Source organism: Phocoena sinus, chromosome 11 (genome assembly GCF_008692025.1).
Source record: "Phocoena sinus isolate mPhoSin1 chromosome 11, mPhoSin1.pri, whole genome shotgun sequence".
Classification (NCBI taxonomy): domain Eukaryota; kingdom Metazoa; phylum Chordata; class Mammalia; order Artiodactyla; family Phocoenidae; genus Phocoena; species Phocoena sinus.
The window spans coordinates 25,702,517-25,722,319 of record NC_045773.1 but is presented as its reverse complement, the minus strand read 5'-3'; the positions used below and the strand labels follow the sequence as shown (position 1 = coordinate 25,722,319).

The window sequence follows — 19,803 nt, the reverse complement described above, 5'->3', positions numbered from 1 at the left end:
TTTCCTACTTCTTGGTCACCAGGCAATAAAAAGTAAACACGAGAGTCTAACAAAGACACTTACAATGTACTGTTTCCCATGCCTCCCTCCCCACTCCACCTCTCACAGACACATATCTTTAAGATTACCTAGTCAAAAAAGGGACAGAATGGGTAAGACAAAGGAGCAAGTCTAATTTCATTTAGATCCCTCTGGAATGTCTTTGTAACTGGGCCTACTGTCCATCCTACATTTCCCCATCTAACTCCAGATCTGACAGGGGTAAACTGCCCATCTGACACAAATGAACGGAACCCTGGGCAAAGCCACATATATGACTCCACCATTCACCACATGGCACTAATGCTTCAGCCATGACCAAACTCAATCTGGGCATCTAGAAAGAGCTTCTCGTGGATGTAACACCAGGAGCAGTGGAAACATGAGTCCCGACCTTCTCCAACAAAAGGAAAATTATACGGTTGAGTGAAATCGCCAGTTCCCAACCTTTCGGGGCAACAGCGCCAAGTTTCTGGCTCGTGCCCATGTCGCTCTGCCAGTCTGGGCCAGCTCCCTCCACCACCCTTCTGCCCCCGACCCTCAGTTGGACACACTCTAATCTGTACAAGAGTCTGGGCTGTGACAAATACCAGGCTTGGGATTATGAAATGGGGGTGCAGGATGAGTGCAGTGGAGGCCCCCGACGGAGGAAGAAGGGGACTCTTGTGGGCATCACGTCTCTCCTGAAGGCAGTCAGGGAAGCAAGGGCTGCGCACTGGCACAGGGGCGTGAGTAAATGAATGTGGTGGCACCAAGTGGGACGCTGGGAGGCGGAGCTGTGTCTCTGGCTGGGTGTCGACTCCTGCAGATTACCACATCCGGCTCAGCCCACTGGAAGGCAGGCCAAGGGGAAAGTCTTTTGGCAAGTGTGGAGGCTCAAAAGATGTCAGCACGTCAAGGAAAGGGAGCCTTGACCAACGGCTTAGGAGGGTGGTGGGTAGGCCAGGGAAGGGCCTTTAGATGAGCCAAGATCGTTGGTTATGAGTCCTTCATGTTGCAAAGAATCAGAAGCAGGCAACTGGGATGTGAGGTGGGGGAGAGAGTTTTTGATTAAAAGTATCACGTATTTTGCCTCAGCATTAAATGTTCCCCAGGAGGATGTATTAGAATGTCTGTTACAGCATTCTCTGTAATAGCCGCTCACTAAAAACTAACCAAATGCCCACCGAAAATTGAATGGGTACACTGGGATTTATTTAACAATGGAACACTATACAACAATTAAAATGAATGATCTATAACAGAATGATTGAACCTCACAAACAGAACGCTGAGTGAAAAATCCCAGGTACAAAAAGACTATGATTCCATTTACGGCAAGTATAAAAACAGGCAAAACCTACCACGCTAGAAGTAAGGGTAGTGATCACTGGTAAGAGGGGGGCAGAAGGGCCGCTGTGGCACTGGTGACATTTTATTCTTAATCTGTATGCTGGGAACATGTGTGCGTTCACTTTATAAGCATCAGATATGTTCACCTGAAAAGACTCAAGAAATATAACTTGGCCTTTGACAGATGGGGAACCACAGTTTGCCAGTCTTGAAAGGAGCCCTAGATATTCTGGGGATGAGGCACCCATATAACTTCATTTGACGAGAAGGTTCAAAGAGAAAGGACATGATAATAGTGGTAGTAGCTGTAACAATAGTAAAAATATATAATTATAGTAATAAGCTAATAGACATTCAGTGCTCACCTGTGCTAAGCACTTTGCAAGTATTATCGCATTTAATCTCTACAATAACCCTATGAAGTATGGGCAATGACATCCCATTTTATAGTTGAGGAAACTGAGGTTCTGAGGGGTAAAGACATGCGCCCTGACCCCTGATTTAAGCATGTGGCTGGCGTGCAGGTTGGGGAGAGCGCTTGGCAAAGTGAGAACTTGATCCAGGCCTCCTGACTTTTGAGTCAATATGCCTCTGGGTGGTTAAAAAATGTCCGCCTAAAGATATGTCAATGTCCTAAGTCCTGGAACCTGTGAATGCTACCTTATTTGGGAAAAGGCTCCTTGCAGATATAATTAAATTAGGATTTTGAAAGGAGAAAATTATCCTGACTTATCCGAGTGGGTCCTAAGTGTCATTGTGTAAGTGTCCTCACTAGAGAAAGGCAGAGAGACAGAGATGTGACACACGCACAGATAAGACAATGTAAAGATGGAGGCAGATATTACAGTGATGTGGCCACAAACCAAGGAACACCAAGGACTGCTGGCGGCCACCAGAAACTGGAAGAGGCAAGGCATGAATTCTCTCTGAGCCTCTGGAGGAAGTATGGCCCTGCCAACACCTATGGCCTTCAAACTTCTGGCCTCCAGAACTGTGAGAGGATAAATTTCTGTTGCTTTAAGCCATCCAGTTTATGGCAATTTGGTAAAGCAGCCACAGGAAACAAATACACTTTCCATCAGCTAAACATCGTACAGCATCATGTAAACAATGTTCTACAAGATGGCCACACGAGTGTCCCTGAGAAGCATCGTGGGATCATACAGGTTTGGGAACTAATGTTAGACAGTTTTCTTTACAGTTGGACGTCTCGGAACATTTTATGAGTTTACTGTGTCTTATGCGTCTTTGAGAAGGCGGTATGGTAGGAAGTCTTAACTGGAAGATCCCACTGACCAGTCCAGGAAAGTGCCGCAGTATGCCATGCTGAAAACACTGCTGAGACCCACGAGGGGACAAAGGTCTAAAAATTTAAGAGGTGTTACTTTGCCAAGCTCATGATTATTTTTTAAAGTCCCCCCCAAACACAGCATAGTAGTTATCAGATCAAGAGTTAGACTGGATGATCTCCGTGGGGACTTCGAGATCTAACAATTTCTAATTCTTTATGTATAACACCAGAGATGGTTCTTGCCCATGGCAGACATTGCTAATCAATCACAGCACACTCCCCCGAGCTCTGAAAGGGCCCCCTAGTCCTCCTTAACCAGAGCTCTAGGCCAATAAAACCTGTGTACTATTTCTGTTCTAGTAACTCAATAGACAGTTCAAATAAATAAACCGTGGCTTATGAGATTTCAGAAATGAGTGTTATTTTCTTCCTGCCCAGGAAGGACAACCTCATCGCCACCGACATTTGTTGATTTTCTTGCCATTTCTAGAACGTACAATCCTTTGCTCTGATTTTTAAAAGAGAACTCCAGCAATGATACTGGATGAGAGCCTTTGGGAGCAGGGAGGGGAGGGTTTGGGGCACTCTACATGCAGTCTAACCTTTGTTCTCTTGGCAGAATTTTCTCCAACCAATTAAAATATATATGTGTTTACTGCCTTTTGAGCTCCAAAGCCATTCATGGAAGTTGCAGTTGATCTTAAAAATCTTTGCATCCGAAGTCAAATCCCAGAGCAGCAGCTGCGCCTGATTAGACTTCCCTGGCAGGAAAGTTCAGAAGCTCAGGGTCTTCAAAGAAAACCATTAGTTGGGGGTGTAATTTTCAAAGGTGAGGAACCATGAATGCCTCACTCCTACTGCAAGAACACCTTCCTCCGAGGGGCGTACAAACCTCTGCAAGGGGCAACTATCACTGACCTTGTTTTATAATTAAAAAAAAAAAAACAGCTGAAGGTCAAAAACAATAAGTACGGGGATTTAGTGAGGCCATGAGGGTTTTTAGTCGTTCCATCCCGCCAAAAGGAGGAGGGAGTTGAGAAAAGGAGGAGAGTGGTAAAAATAATTTAAAAATTTATATTAAGTAACAATTTTCTTGCAGTTCCTATGTCAGAACTGAGCTAGGTCACCGTCAGTCAGCTCAGTCAGCCCCAACTAGGTGGCAGGAACTGTACACTGAGGATGGGAGTTGAACAACATAGTCCCTGCCCTTCAGGGACTAGGAGGGAGTGGTAGACACTTGTCACATTGAAAAACAAATCTTTTATATCTTGAGAAATGCTCTGGACAAAAAGTAACATGGTGTGTGGGGAGGGGGGCGGGGCTTGGTGACGCAAAGCTGGGCAGGAAGTCCTCTTGGCAGAATGACATTTAAGCTAAGGATGTCAATGATGAGAAGCTGCCAGCCAGGCAAAGTTCTAGGAGAAGCACATTCCAAGCAGGAAGAAGAGCAAGTGCAAAGGCCCAGAGGCAGGCAGGAACTTGGGTGTGAAGGGCCATTGTGGCTGGAGCATGTGGACAAGTGTTTGGGGAAGGACACGTCCTTGCAGAGCAGACAAGGGGCAGCTCTGTTAAGGTGGCGTGGAGGGGGCCATCCCGCAGTTCACGGTGAAGTGTTTGGATTTTACTCGTATTGCAATGGGAAGCTGCTGGAAGATGTTACATAGGGGAGGGGTATGATCCGAGTTAAGCTTTACAAACACTCGGTACTGGGGAAGGTTACTGGGTAATCAAGGTGAGAAACGATGGTCACACATACTAAAGTTGTGCCTGTAGAGATGATGAGCAGCGCTCCATCTGGGATAAAACTCTTTTCTATCATATAGTTCATTGAGGTGTAATTTACATACAGCAAAATGCATATCTTATGTGTAGAGCCTGACCAATTTTGACAGATGCCTCTACCCATGAAACCCACACTCTACCGAGAATGTAAAGCATTTTTGTACCCAAGGAAATGACTTCAAGCCCCTTTCCCGTCAGTCTTCCCTCTCCCTCCCCCATGTCCAGTGTCGGATATATTTTTGAGATAGAGCTGAAAAGACTCACTTCCATGGGATGGGACATGGCAGTGTGTGGAAAAGAGAAAGAACAAATATGCCAAAAGTTTGTAGCTCAAACAACGGGGGTGCCTGGAAGTGCCACTGCCCAATGTGGTAAAGGCTCGGGGAGGAGAATAAATCTGCAGTTGTGCTCTGACACATCAGGTTTGAGAAGCTCAATGAACACCTAACGAAGACGCTGAGAAAAGAGTTCAGTGTGTAAGTCTGGAGCTCAGGAGTGAGGTCCAGGCTGAAGATGGAAATCTGTGAGCCATCGCGTGAAGCCATGGACTGGATGATGTCAGCAAGGGAGCGAATAAAGATGAAAAGGAGAGGAGAAAAGGAGACCGAGGCAAGAGGAAGATGCGGCAATGGGATACACCTAAACCTGCCGAAGCAAGAATAAAACCACAGCGAGGCGGGAACGATGCACTCACACAAATGTTCCTGGCAGGTGGAAGGCAACCTCCGCATCGCTTAATTTATTTAACCATCCCCCAAACTCTGTAGGGTAGGTCTCATTATCATTCCCATTTCGTAGAGAAGGAAATGAGGTTCAGAGAGGTACTGACTTGTGTAAAGGCTAATAAATAGAAGAGCTGACATCCTGACGCGTAGCAGCTTCCCCCCAAGCGCCTACTGCAGCACATTAACAACTCAGGCTGCAAAAGCGTTCTGGGGTCATATTAGCATGGAAGACGCAAACTCATAGTTAAACAGGTTTCCCTACTCCAGGGCTCAGAGCCTTTAATATGCTAGTACGAACTGTGATTCCTCCAAAAAGAGATGTAGGGTATCGCATGTTTCAAATACACATGGAACCATGTTTTTGCTTTCTTGTTTGGAAGAACCATTTGCCCAACAGGTGTTTCCTAGAACACCGTAGGGGAACCATTCGTTGCTAGAAGGCAACAGGATCACGTCTTCAAAATGTGTCTGAACAAAGTCCAAAGTGTTTCCACAGACATTATGTCACTTGTACCCAAAGGAGAAAGGGCTGACACGAACATTCCATTTAACAGATAATGGAGGCAAAGTGCACGAGGTTAAGTGGTTTGTCCTGTATCACAATCCTGCAGCAATTAAGCAGGAGAAATCAGCCCCGGTTCATAAGCCCAGAAGCAAGAGAAATCCGGTCAGGCCAAGGGGGAATCAAGCAGGAGGCGTGAATGAGGTTCCTCCTGGCCTCTGCCCCTTTCTTTACAACTTTCCCTTGGTATTTGCTTTCCGCAGGAATCTACCTGGGGGGAGGGTGTTAATTGACGCAGAAGATGGAGGAAAAAGATGGACTCCAGGTGGGCTCAGGTCACGGGCACGAGGAAGAGGCTTCAGCCCTGTGGGGCGTGTGAACTGTGAAGGGTCTTGTCGGAGGAGTCTGAGGGCAGGTGTCTGGAGAGGAGGAAAGAGGTGACACTGGGGACTGTGGAAGGACCCACTGAAGGACACAGACCTGCATGAAGAATTCCAAAAGCTGGGGGACTCGAAAGCACCTCAGAAGTAAATCAATCTGACCTTGAGTCATCTTGGTTCAGCAGTTAGAGAACTCAAGGCAAATTAATCAGATGCTTCTCCAGTATGAACGTGAACCCCCTGCACCCCCATGCAGCCCTCCTGCATCCTGCCACGAGGGGCCCTCGCGGACTGCAGCTGCGTACTGCGTGCCAACGTCACAGGGAAGGGTGCAGCAGAGAGAGTTGTGGGGAGGGGTCACTAGGTCCAAACTGTACCACACAACCACCAGAAGCATAAGCGTGAGCTCCACGTATACAGAGGTTGGACAGTCACAGGTTCCAGTCCCCCGCATGGCCACTGAGTAGCTGTGTGACCCAGAAGAGTTACGGCACCTCTCTGAGCCTACCCTTCCTCATCCGTGAAACAGGGATGATAACAGCACCTACTCCGCAGGGTTACTGTGAGGATTTTAAGCGATCAGAAAGGAAAAGCCAAGTGTGTCTCAAGGTAGAGTCCAAGGTCTCACTTGAGATGCTTCTTCACATGCAGATTTCTAGGTGTCACACATACCCCCTGAAGCAGACTCTCTGAAGAATATTCTTACGTGCAGGAAAGTCTAAGAAAGACTGATAAGACACGTAGTCTGTACTTGGCAAAGACTCAGTAAGTTAATAGCTATCATTCTATTTACTGCTATCATCAAGTATAACATGCTAATATGAGACCTTTTCTCCAGGCCAGACAGTCCGAGGGGCTCAAAATTAGAATTCACCTGAAATCCAGCTCAATAGACATTCACTTATCCTCAAAAGCCTTAACAAAGCCTCAACCACTGGAAAAACTAAAGGTTTTGTAATTACAGCCGCCTAGGTGAATGCAAAGGAATCTTTTGTTAATGCTACCAAGAAATCAAGTAGTCACTTCTTTTTTTTTTTTTTTTTAAAGAAAAAGTAGTACAAGGCAAACTTCCAAAGACGTGATAAGCAATGTCACGTACACACTCCCTGATGTTTGGCATCTTGCCTGGGAAGGTGCTTTGGGAGGAGGAAGACCTTCGTGATGGGTATGATGATTTCTATACACAAGCTGGCTGGTAAAAGTCAAACACGAAGCAATTCTCAAAAGCCTCTGGGCTATACTTGTAGGGAAATCATTCATGAGTTTTCCCAGACACTGAGTCCCACAGTACCTGCGTCCATCTGTTCCCTCCAGCGCCCCTCCATCTTCTGTATCTTTTGGAAGACATCCAGATACAATCTTTGCAAAAACAAGTCTTCCCCTGCTTGTCACACAAAGCAGCAGGATATGAAAAAAGAACATCACCCCAAAAAACAAACAAACAAACAGAAAACTGCATGGTAATCAAATGCTAAGCATCTTGGGAAAGAATCCCTTGCCATTTAGATTTTGAGAAAAAAAATTTTTTAAAAAGCAAAGAAACTCTTTTGGAACATTACATTTAAACTCTCCATACAATTTCCATCAAGTTTCATTAGATTCAACTAGGATTGCCATTCTGTGTTTTGGTAGCTGAAAAAAATTATTCCCTCTGCTTCCTCTCACTGACTCGGAACATCACGCTGAGTTTATATGCACCCAGAGCTCTCCTATTTGATTACACGGCTAGGAGGTGCTTCACGTGACCAGGTACCTTTCAGGAAAGATTCAGAAATCTAGCTTGGGGAGCAGAGCGTCTCTAAGATTTGGTTTTCCAAAATTATTGAAAATGGCAGATCTCTGTAAGCACTACACAAAGCAGGACACTGGACCCCCCCGGTTGTCCCTGGACGCCTTTTAATTGCCCGATCTTCACGTCGGGGGTAAACGCAGCACAGAATCACTCTGCCTTCTCTGCAAAGACCATAAATGTCACCACCAAATTGGTGAGTGCTAGTTCAAACCTTTGCCTCTCATTCCTTGAGACATCTGTGTCCCTACGGATAACAATCCGGGCTTAAAGGAAATCTTGGATAAAGGAGCCAAGAGCTTTTCCTGCTAAGGCTGGTGGGAGGAGGCCAATGGGGAAGTGGGCTCGATAAAACTGTCTCAAAAATAAGTTCCATCTTAAAAAGCTCATGAAGGGACTGAGAGAGTTATTTCAGTTTCTCAAATGGAAGCCCAACCCCAAAAATAAAAAAAGAAAAGTCTTGTTGAGGGAGAAGCTTGAAAGGCTGGGAGAGGTTGAGGGTATCACTGCAGAAAGATTGCCTGGTAACAGAGCTTTCTTGTATTACACCCAAAGCTGTGTACCATCTGAGGCTGATTCAGGAAAATACTCAAATCTCCTGGTAATTTCCTGCAGACAAGACATTTAATCATCTCCAAGCCTCCACCGCAAGAGAGAGAAAAAAAGCAAAAAACCTAAGCCAAATGATTCACACTCTTAAAAAGGAATCTTGCCTTCGGAACAAGAACTGTTTTCTGCTCTTGAAAAGCAGCCACGATTTGTTATTCTAACAAAGTGTTCCCTTCCTCCAAACAGAAATAAAAGTCGCTCAAGGAGGGCCTGTACTGATTTCTGTTCAGCATTTCTTGAAACTTCCATCTAGTCAACAGTTTCTCCTGGCAGGTTCTCAGAAATCCAGGGAGAGCTGGGTAGTCAGTGACTAAGAACACAGCATTATTTTTCTAAGCTTTCCCCACACCCCCACTTTTTGGCCCCATGGGAAGATGTCTTATTGTAAGATGAGCAGAATTAGCTGTACATATAAATTCTTCACTGCTCAGCTCCCTTGACACCTTCATCTGAATTGCCCAACGGCTGGGAAGATTTGGCAAGTGATGATTTGAAAAAGGAAAGGCCCAAATCCTCCCCAAGTGGTATTTGTTCTGTCTGTACATACAGCGCTGTGTCCATCTCTCTAATTACTCAACTAGTTGCACAGATAAAAACATCTGTTTGCACAAAGCAGGGAACCCAAAGTATACAAATGAGTCACACAACACCCAAACAACTGCAAATAGAGGTAATCCAGCAAAATGAAGGCTGCTACGAGCCAAAATAATTTAATATGGGCGGAAATGGACTTGGGCAATCCATGCATCAGACTTTGCTCCAATTCTGGAAGGCTTTTCTTCCAGCAGCCCAGCAGCTTCATCTTCAAAAGCAACAACAACCAAACCCAAAAAACAAACAAACAAAAACAACCAACCCACTGGCCCTCTGCATTAGGCTTCCAACTTCTTCCTTAGGTAGGTACACATGAGCAAACAGACTGGGGAGAGGGAGGACGCTGAAAAGGCATCTTTTAAATAAACCTTACCCCTCCCCCAGCCCAATCCCTACAGATTATTTTGGTTTTAAAATTTCCCAGGATACAGCTGCCTAGGCACCCCAGTTTTGCATGATCTCAGGTTAAGTCTCCCAACAGCCAAGAGGGTACATCTGCAATCCTGGGAGAGCAGGGTTCCAATGAACTCCCCCCAACAGTTTTCCCCATCCCCCAGACTCTTTTCTCAGAGCTAGGAAGGCCAGGAGAGGGGGGCCTCTCCCCTACTTCCACCCCCAATTCAGAGAGAATAAATGAACAAATTTCAGAGCTGCTTAATTACAGATATCCACCAAGGAGAAAAGCAAGGAATTTTTTAAGTTCTAGGAAAACGAGCAATGAGGAATGTGGGGAGAAACACATAATATTTTAAAGTAGACCTTCCTGGAGACATGAAACATTTTTTGAGAGTGTAAGGGAAATAAATAAGTAGGTCATTAACAATACATACATTTTAAGTACTTGAGGGAAATGAACTGTAAGAGAATAAAGGCTGTTTAAAAAGCAAGCTCAGGGACGTTTAAATGTTTCCCTCGAAGAAGTCCTAATACAGTAACAACATGATCCCTGTCTCGTGATACTGTTGCTATTATTGGTTAATCAAGTGCGCAAAAGCTGGGAGACGCTCAGAAGAAAATGACCCCAAGGCCCCCTCCCCATAGCTCATGACCTCCCCAGTGTCTGTGTGGCAAGGCGCATCTCTCTCAGAGGTTACTGTCCCAGTTTAAGGCCCCCTTTCCCAGAGAGGGTGTTGAGAACCACGAGCACCCGCGCCCCAGTGCCCCCTCCGTGCGCCCTGGCCCTGGGGGGCCACTTACCCGGCTCAGCCTTGCATCGCTCGCCGCTGCGGCGCCTCCACCGCCGGGAACTAAGGGGCTGGGGGGAAGGGGCCGCAGACCCAGGGGCAGGGGATGCGGCTGCGGCTAAAAAGACCAGCGGGGCGTCGGCCGCCAACTGCCCGGAGCCAGAGGGGGCCCTGCAGGGGCTCCGCGCAAGGGAGGTGACATTCCCGGGGCGCGGTGGTGGCAGCTGCTTCCCTGCGCAGCTCTGGATCCAGGAAAATCGCTCAGGTCCCCAGGAGGGACGCTTCCAGCTCTCCAGGCTGCCTCCCAGCTGCTTAAAGGGACGCCTCCCCACCTACCGCTGCGCTTATTGGTGAAAATCCCAAGCTCCAGGCCAATCCTAGGCCTGTTCCCAAATTGAGATTTCAATCAAGGGAGCTACTGCTTTAAAATTAGAAAAGGCTGATGGTGGGGGTGGGGGCGGGGGGTTCAGCCACCTTTCCTCAGAAGCAGAAGGACACGGGCCCTGTGGCCCTTGCACGTGGAGGTTCCCAGAGCTGGCAGTGGCTGCAAAAGCAAAATTATGGTGTACAGGAGAATACACACGGAAGGCAGGGAACAGGCTGGCCCTTGGCCTTCACCCCTTCCATCTTACTCGTCCCTCAAGGCTCATCCAATTTATCACAGATTTGGAGACCCTCTAGTGATGGGAAGAACCCCGCAGCTAGGTGCTTCTAAATTCTCCCCATTATTATCCCCTTCCCCGGCACTCATCATAGTTTCACTTGTTTTTTTTGTTTTGTTTTGTTTTGTTTTGCTTAATCTGTCTCTCCCGTTACACTGCAAAGTCCACCACAGCAGGGATGTTTCCATTCCTCATCACAGCGTTATTACTTCCTGCCTGGAACACTGTGAGCTCTCAGTAAATACTTGCGGACGGAATAAATGAATGAATAAACAAAGGAACGAACAATGATACATCCTATGTTAGCTGTGACCAGTGTTAATTAAAAGGCAGTATTCAAGAGGCCAGGTGTTTCAGTGATAGCCTCCGCCTCTTACTAGTTATATAACCTGTGCCATAGTTTCCTTGTCTGTAAAGCATGATCGTGAAATCTCCCATCTCACAAGCTTGTTGTAAAGATGGTATTAGCTCATATCTGGACCACATGATGTGCCCAGTCAGCTACAGACTATTGGACAGTCAAGAGCTAGTGTTATTAATGAACTCAAAATACATTTCCTGGGACTTCCCTGGTGGCGCAGTGGTTAAGAATCCGCCTCCCAATGCAGGGGACCCAGGTTCGAGCCCTGCTCTGGGAAGAGGCCGCAGAGCAACTAAGCCCGTGCGCCACAACTACTGAGGCTGCGCTCTAGAGCCCACAAGCCTCAACTACTGAAGCCTGCACACCTAGAACCTGTGCTCCGCAACAAGAGAAGCCACCGCAGTGAGAAGCCCTTGCACGTAACAAGGAGTAGTCCCCGTTCGCCACAACTAGAGAAAGCCCATGCACTGCTACAAAGACCCAAGCAGCCAAATTAATTAATTAAATTAAAAAAAATACATTTCCTGGGGGTTTGGGATGGTCTGACTGCTGGTTTGGCTTCTTGGTGAGTATTAGTCATTCACAAAACAGATGTGAATTCAGTGCCGACTCAGACTCAGGTCCCGTGCAAGGTGCTGAGGTCACCAACTCCTAGTGAGTGGGAGTGAGCATTAGGGTTTCCCAGAGATACAGAACCAGTAGGATAGACAGAGAGAGATGCAGAGATTTATTATAGGAATTGGCACCCATGGTTATGGAGATAGAAGAGTCCCATGGTCCGTAGTCTCCAAGTTGGAGAACCAAGAAAGCTGGTGTTATAATGCAGTCTGAGTACAAAGGCCTGAGAACTGGGTGCCAGTGGTGCAAGTCCCGGTCCCACTCCAAAAGCCTGAGAACCAGGAGTGCCAATGTCTGAAGGCAGGAAAATACGGAAGTCACAGCTCAAGCAGAGAGAGCAAATTGATCCTTCCTCCACCTTTTTGCTCTATTCATACCCTCAATAGATTGGACGACGCCCACCCACATTGGTCAGGAAGACTCCTCTGTAGGAAGTCCACTGATTCAAATGCTAATCTCTTCTGGACGCTCCCTCACATACACACTCAAAAATAATGTTACCGGGGGATTCCCTGGTGGCGCAGTGGTTGAGACTCCGCCTGCCAATGCAGGGGCCACTGGTTAGAGCCCTGGTCCGGGAAGATCCCATGTGCCACAGAGCAACTATGCCCATGCGCCACAACTAATGAGCCTGTGCTCTGAAGCCCACGCACCACAACTACTGAGCCTGCATGCTGCAACTACTGAAGCCCACGCACCTAGAGCCCCTGCTCCGCAACAAGAAGCCACCGCGATGAGAAGTCCGCACACCACTAGAGAAAGCCCACGTGCAGGAACGAAATCCCAATGCAGCCAAAAATAAATTAAATAAATAAATGTATTTAAAAAAATATAATAATGTTACCAGCTATCTGGATATCCCCTAGCCCAGTCAACTTGACACATAAAATTAACCACTGCAGGGTGGGGGACAGGACAGAGAAAGAGACAAAGAGAATTATGTTAAATGATACTCAGCAAAGACATATGATCAGGAATGTTTATTGTAGGACAGCTTATAATATCACAAAAACTGAAGATGATCATCCAATAAAAACAGGGGAAATGGTAAAATTATGGTACATCTATTCCATGGAATACTATACTGTTATGAGAAAAAAGAGGCAGAGTTAAGTGCACTAATAAACAATGAACTCCAAAATACATTAGTAAGTACAGGGCAGAAGGTAAAATATATCCCTGCTTGAATAAATAAATCTCCATGTGTTGTATACACATATGTATGCTCTATGTGCATAAAATGCTTCTAAAACTATGCCTAAGAAAATGATAAAGGTTATTATACCTGGCAAGGTGGTTTGAGAACTAAGCAGGTCGAAGATGGAAAGGAGACTAATATTTCATCATATATTCTTGTGTGTTATTTGATTATTTTACTATGAACTTGTAATAAGCTCCTATTTCTGGCAAGATGGCAAATGATGCAGCCTGAAAATTCCAACCCTTCAAAGACCCTAGATATGCTAGGTAAAATATAACAAAAATTATTTTAAGGGCTTAGCTGACTCACAATTAAGAGAGTACCCAGGTGGTAGAAATAAAGAGGTAACTAAAAACAAGAATGATGAGCATACAAACTCATGCTGGGGCTCTGAGGTAGAAGGGAAGGTGGCTGGCAACAGGGGAATGGTTTGTCTTAGTTCCCTAGGGGCTAGGATTTGAATGCCCAAGCAGGACAGAATATGAGGCCTTGGAACAAGGAGAAGCAGGAAGTTGTTAGTAGACCCCTACAGAAAACCAGGAATGCTCCCTGAGGACTGCACCCTCAGTGAACAAACGGATTAGAAAAATTGTCAACCAACCCAAGGAAACTTGTCTTTCTATCTGTGTTCTGAGCAGGAGGGAAACGTTTAAGTTGAGAACTAGAAACGCTAGGCCTATGCCTTTCTTGAGAGTGGAGTATGAATAACCAAAGGCAGAATCAGAAAACTCCAAATGAACAATTAATATAAAATTTGGTCCTGTTCACGATATGCCAAGAATTCCCCCACAGAAGAAATGAAAAACTGCCCTGGAGAGTCAGTCCTGAAACCTGGGCTAAAACTGGCCCTGCAAAGCATGAGCTCCCAATAGTAAATTACAAAACACAGAGTCAAAGGTCGCAAGTCAACAAGCATGAGGATCAGAGGCTCAAGAGTTAGAGGTCGTAAAACAACATTTTGGAAAAGAACATTAATAAAATTTAAAACAGTTAAACACAAAAACGCTATAAATGAAACTCTTAAAAACAAAAGACACGATGCCTCTCTCTCCCCACAGAGTCATTAAAATTGCAAACTGAATGGAGAGGTGAAACAGAAGGCTAAATACTGCTGAAGAGAGAAATACAGATCTCAGAAACACAAAGGGATAAAGAGGTGAAAAATACGAAAATGAGGTTAAAAGATACAGAGGATACACTGAGAAGGGCCAACATATGTCTAATAGGTGTCCCATTGGGAGAGAAGAGACATTCAGAAGAGGCATAATGGCTAAGAATTTTCTAGAATTTATAAAACTCATGAATCTTCAGATTCAAGAAGCACAGGGCATCTCAAGCAGGATAAACATAAGAACATCTGCATGTATTAATCACTCATAAAAGTACAGTTAATAAAAAACTGAACTGAGGAAAAGGGAAACAGTTTGATAATGCAATGACAGAGTTAAGTGGAAGGCACTTAGTAGTATTAGAGAGAGGCAACTGTGCCATTCCACATTTCGAGCTGGACTATATTTCCTTAGCTCTTTTATCCCCAAATATAATGAATTCTGAACTATAGAAGGTTCTTACAGGCCTAGCTGTACATTAATATGGCTTCTCTGTACCAAGGTGAAGTGGCAGAGGACTCCTGGGAAAACTATTCATTCAGCCGTTAAACAAAAGCGGCAGAAAAAACCACACACACACAAAAAACAAACAACAGAAACACAAAGCCCCTGTCCTCAGGAATCTGACACTGGTGGTAGAGGAAGCAGATAAACAGATCGAGAGTGTCATCCTAAGGGAGCATAAACGACTACAGAAACACAGAGGACGAACATCTCAACCAGCCTTGCAGAAAAGTGGTACCTGATGGAAGGCTTCCTGGAAGGGGTAACATCTACACTGAGGGAATTGGTACCCTTCGGAGGAAACACCTTAGAGTTAGGCTTGGCTTTAAATCCCAGTACTGCCACCTATCACCTAGTGACTTTGGCCAAATTATGTAACTTCTCCAAGCTTCGTTCACCTCATCTGTAAAATGGAATTCACAGCACCAGTCCTGGGGTTGTTTTGAGGTTTAGGGATAATAAATGTAAAGCATTTAGCAGAATGCTTGGCCTAAAATTGATATTTACTAAATGAGTAGCTCGTGTTATTATTAGATGAAATGCAGTGCCTGGGTGGGAAAAAAATGCCTTCTGTTTTTTTTTTGTTCTTTTTCTGCGGTACGCAGGCCCCTCACTGTTGTTGCCTCTCCTGTTGCGGAGCACAGGCTCCAGACGCGCAGGCTCAGCGGCCATGGCTCACGGGCCTAGCCGCTCCGCAGCATGTGGGACCTTCCCAGACCAGGGCACGAACCCATGTCCCCTGCATCGGCAGGCGGACTCTCAACCACTGCGCCACCAGGGAAGCCCTGCCTTCTGTTTCAAAAGGTGATTTTCTTCTGAAAGCTGAAGAAGACAGAGGCTTCAGCCTATTTTCATGAAACTATCTTGAAGACCATTGAATATTTACTGAATCTACCCTGCAAAAGTAACATTATCATGCTATCAAAATTTAAAGAGTTATCCAATCTGGTCCTTTTAATAAAGAAACTTAAAATACAGTTCTCCCAAAATAATTAATGAAGGCTGCATATGTTAAATGTCAAATATGTGATTCTCTTCTGTGATAAATCCCAAAAACGTGACAGAATTCTTCTCTTTATCATGAAACCTTCAGATTCCCAACCACAAATCAAGTTGAAAGAATTCAGAGTCCAGCAGGGAAAGATTGGACCCTCCTCAGTATTACTCAACAAGTTTATGAATGACCTGGACAATGGATGGAGAGGGAACTTGTAAAGTCCAACCAATGATGCCAAGTTGCTGGGTCCTGCCAATGCTCAGCAGGTAAGAACACAGAGCGATATAGCCAATCTGTAGGAATGGCCTGAATTAAAGTAGAGAAATTCAATAATGGCAATGGTTGCACCTGCCCTTTGGAAGAAGCACTGAACTGTGCAGTCCTAGAGAGGGAAGAATTGGCCGAGGCCAAGCTTTCCATTCATTTCTTCATGCATCATTTAACAAACATGGATCTAATGTCTACTAAGAGAAAGGGTTTGCCTTATAGGCTGGGTAAACAAGGAAAACCATGAATAAAACATGATGCCTGCCTTCAAAGAGCATAAACGTAGTGATCTGAAATCTTCTTCACTTGAAACTGCCCATGCCCTCCAACATCTTCCTGCTACCATGCAGTGGTGATCTGACATTTATAAACCATCCTAAGTTTGCACTAGAGACTAAACCCCATCATGTTTCACAACGGCAAATAGATTTCATCTCTTGGGCTAACACTGATTGATTAGTAGTGGATTCCTGGAGTGCGATTTGATAAGAAGTCTGAGGCTACATATGGCAGGAAAGCATGCTGTGATTGATTAGTGATGTCTGTCATGTGGATGGAGAAGGAGTGACAGCACTAGTGCTATAAATCTGACATCTCCCATCTAGTCCAACCCCCTCATTCCACAGATGAGAAAACAGAACAGATCTTTCTTTCTTCCTTTTTAAATTCAGCAACACTAGCAGGGGCAACCGAGGAGAACCTCCACATCTGAAATGTTGCTGAGAGAGAAAAAAAAAATCTAGAGCTTGGAATATTTCTGATGAGCTTTTAAGATATGCACTCAAATCCTTTAGCAGCCTTTGTATTCTGCAGCAAACAGACTAAATGGAGAAAGCTACATACTTTGATCTCCTGGTTAGCTACAAAGAGCATCCCTCCCACCCCACTAGACACACACAAAACTACATAAAATATATATACTTTGAGTATGCTTGAGGATTTAAAATGCACCGGGGGACAGAAATGTCTATAAAATGAATATATTTCAGAAATACCAAGTGAATAAAATACAGAGAACAGCAATTAACAGGTTATTTAAGAAAGAACAAAGATTTTTATCATTTTATTCGGTTAAATGGTACCGATATCATCAGCCAAAGAAAGGAAAAGAAAAGCTCTTATTTATTTTCATAAGACACTTTATATCCTGGGGACTCTGTAACACTAACTAAGGAGATAGACTCTGTCCCTGTTAAGCATTTCCACACCCTATCTATCAACACTCACAACCATCACCCGGTCCTATCACAAAGAATCCTGGCTCATTCCCTGCGAAGGACAGAATGGTATAAAGGGACAACTGATAAGCAGAAAGCCCAACCCCAGCCTGATTCAGATACAAAGAACAAATTGTAGCATTCGATTAATATGCCAGCTCTTCTGTCATGCTAACTGCAAAGTGAATTCTATGGAAAACCAACTCCTTGAGAAATAGGTCTAATTAATTCAGTTACATAAACTCCAGTGAAATATTAGGGGGAGGAGATGGGGAAGGGAGGAAGGGAGGGAGGAAGGGAGGGAGGAAGGGAGGGAGGGAGGGGGGAAATGAACAAATGAAAATAAATGATTGAGAGAATGTGAAGAGAATGCTCTGGAGATCACTGGGTTTACCTGGAGGCCCCCAAAAATATGTTCTGACTTAAGGTGATAGGAAACCTATTTATATTTCAATCAAACACTTTGTTGAAGGCTTGGGTAAGATATTAGAAGATGAACAACTGGGAATTCCCTGGCGGTCCAGTGGTTAGGACTCCACACTCTCACTGCCAAGGGCCCACGTTCAATCCCTGGTTGGGGAACTAACATCCCACAAGCTGTGCAGCGTAGCCAAAAACAAAAAACAAAGATGAACCACCAACAACAACCCTTTAACGCATAAGTTGGTCAGATTAGTTTTTCCCCACAAAACTCACTCATTTGCACACCACCTTCAGGATTTCTGCTAAATCTGCTTCTACTAAATACCGTGTTCCTGGTATGTCATATTGAATGTGCCTTATATTACTATTTATATTGAATAAACAAGTTGTGGGACATCCAGACCATGGAATACGACCCAGTGAGTAAAAGGACCAAACATAAGCAACAAGATGGATGAATCACAAATACGCAGTGTGAAGAGAGAGATGGCAGACTGAAAAGACTGCCTCATGTGACATTCCAGAAGAGGCAAAATTACAGGCACAGAAAGCCAAGGGTTGGAGATGGAAGGTGGGATTGAGAAAAATTTAGAAGGTGATAGAGAACTGGTCTGTATCTTGGTTGGGGCACTGGTTACATGACTGGATGTATTTGTAAAAACTCACGAAACGGTAAACCTAAGAGTAAATTTTACTGTATGCAAATCTAAAGAGTGAAAAACAAAAACCCGAGTTAAAAACATCCCTTGTATCACTTTGGCTTTAATTATTCCTGTATTAAGCATTTTCCTGTTATTTTGTTTTTGTAAAGATGTTTTAAAAATTACTCTAAAAACAGTTACTGAGGAACTGTGGTGTGCCAAAGGTTATGACCATGACGTTGTTCCTTCTCAACTAAAAAGGGAGATGATCAAGTTTTAGAGAAGTGCCAACTCTAGCACCCAAATGAGATCTCCTTGTTGATGTACTTACAAAGTTAAGAACACTGAAAAGAGAACTGTTTTTAACCGTGTAACTCAATGTTAGTTAATTAATGGATTCTGGACCATCCCAAGCCATCTCACGTTCTGGGAAACAGCGCTAGAAACTGGAAGCTCCATGAGGGAAGGGATTGTATCTTTCTTATTCTGCACAGCAATCCTCAGCACCTAACACGGCAGACACTTGACAACCATTCACAAAATGAATGAAATAAACCATTCAGTTGTATCTCATGCTCCACCCCTGCACGAGAGAAAACTCCTGAGGCAGTTCAGTTCATCAGTAGACAGCTGGATCCTGGATTAAGTTCTTGCTTACAGTAAGCTGGCAGCCGATACGCCACCAATGTGGATCACAGACAGCCAGGCCAGCTAACTCTTCCACTCAGTGTCTTTCAAAACCCTGAGTCTTTATCTTCTATCAACCTCCTTCTATGCACGGTTCCTCATGGGACATGGCTTCAAACCAACCCTTTTACATCCCAGCCACTTAAAAATGTGACACCTCAATTAAATGAGGAGGAATTATTGTCAGTGCTGTTCGGTGAGATATGGTCCCGTAAGAAAATATCCATGCTTTTTACAGAAACCTGTTTAGGTATGTAAGGTTAAAATAACATGATGTCCGAGATTTGCTTTCGAATACTTAGGGAGGAGAATAGTAAAGGAGAGGGGGAAAGAGGGAGGAACCGTAAGCCAAAGGAAAGAGAGATCGATGAAGGAAATGTAGCAAAATTTTGATAACTGTTAAATCTATTACACAGGGATTCATTGCACTATTCTTTCTACTTCTGATTATGTTTTAAAATGTTCTTAATAACGAAAAGCTTTCAAGCATGATTTGTCCAGGGCAGAATAGGGTGGGTTTATGCCCTTCTCGTTCCCGATTCGGTGCTTCTAAGATCATATTAATTTGATTCTCACTGAGCTGTTGACCAAAACCTGTATAAATGTAGGTTTTTGTTTTTCTTTTCCCTTCACGCATCTCTCACTAGACTCTATCTACTTTATTCTACACCTGGGTAGCTGGGTTTCTGGCTCCAAGTTCAGGTCTGTTCTTTTTTTATTTTTTAATTCAGCCCGTCATCCCTGTTCATGCTAGAATTTGGGACTCTCAATCTGCTTCCTAATGCCAAGTATCACCAAGTACATTAGTTTCCAAATGCCAGACTATGTGTATGTAAGGACCATCTGCGATTTTGTCAATTCTGCAGATTCCTGGACCCCGACCCTGGAA

General features: G+C 44.6%; 1 protein-coding gene across 3 annotated transcripts in view; it reads right to left on the bottom strand.

Annotated features, from left to right (window-relative positions):
• PRICKLE2 (prickle planar cell polarity protein 2) overlaps window positions 1–19,803 on the bottom strand; it is a 343,030-nt gene that overhangs the window by 161,250 nt on the left and 161,977 nt on the right. Inside the window, exon 1 of one of the 3 annotated variants that reach the window (XM_032647663.1) lies at window positions 10,241–10,539. The exons of 1 other annotated variant lie outside the window; for it this stretch is intronic. The gene's annotated coding sequence lies outside the window, so the exon portion shown is untranslated. Of the gene's footprint in view, window positions 1–5,942; window positions 6,259–10,240; window positions 10,540–19,803 lie in introns of those variants that run through there. One more of the 3 variants, XM_032647666.1, reaches the window with a different exon arrangement.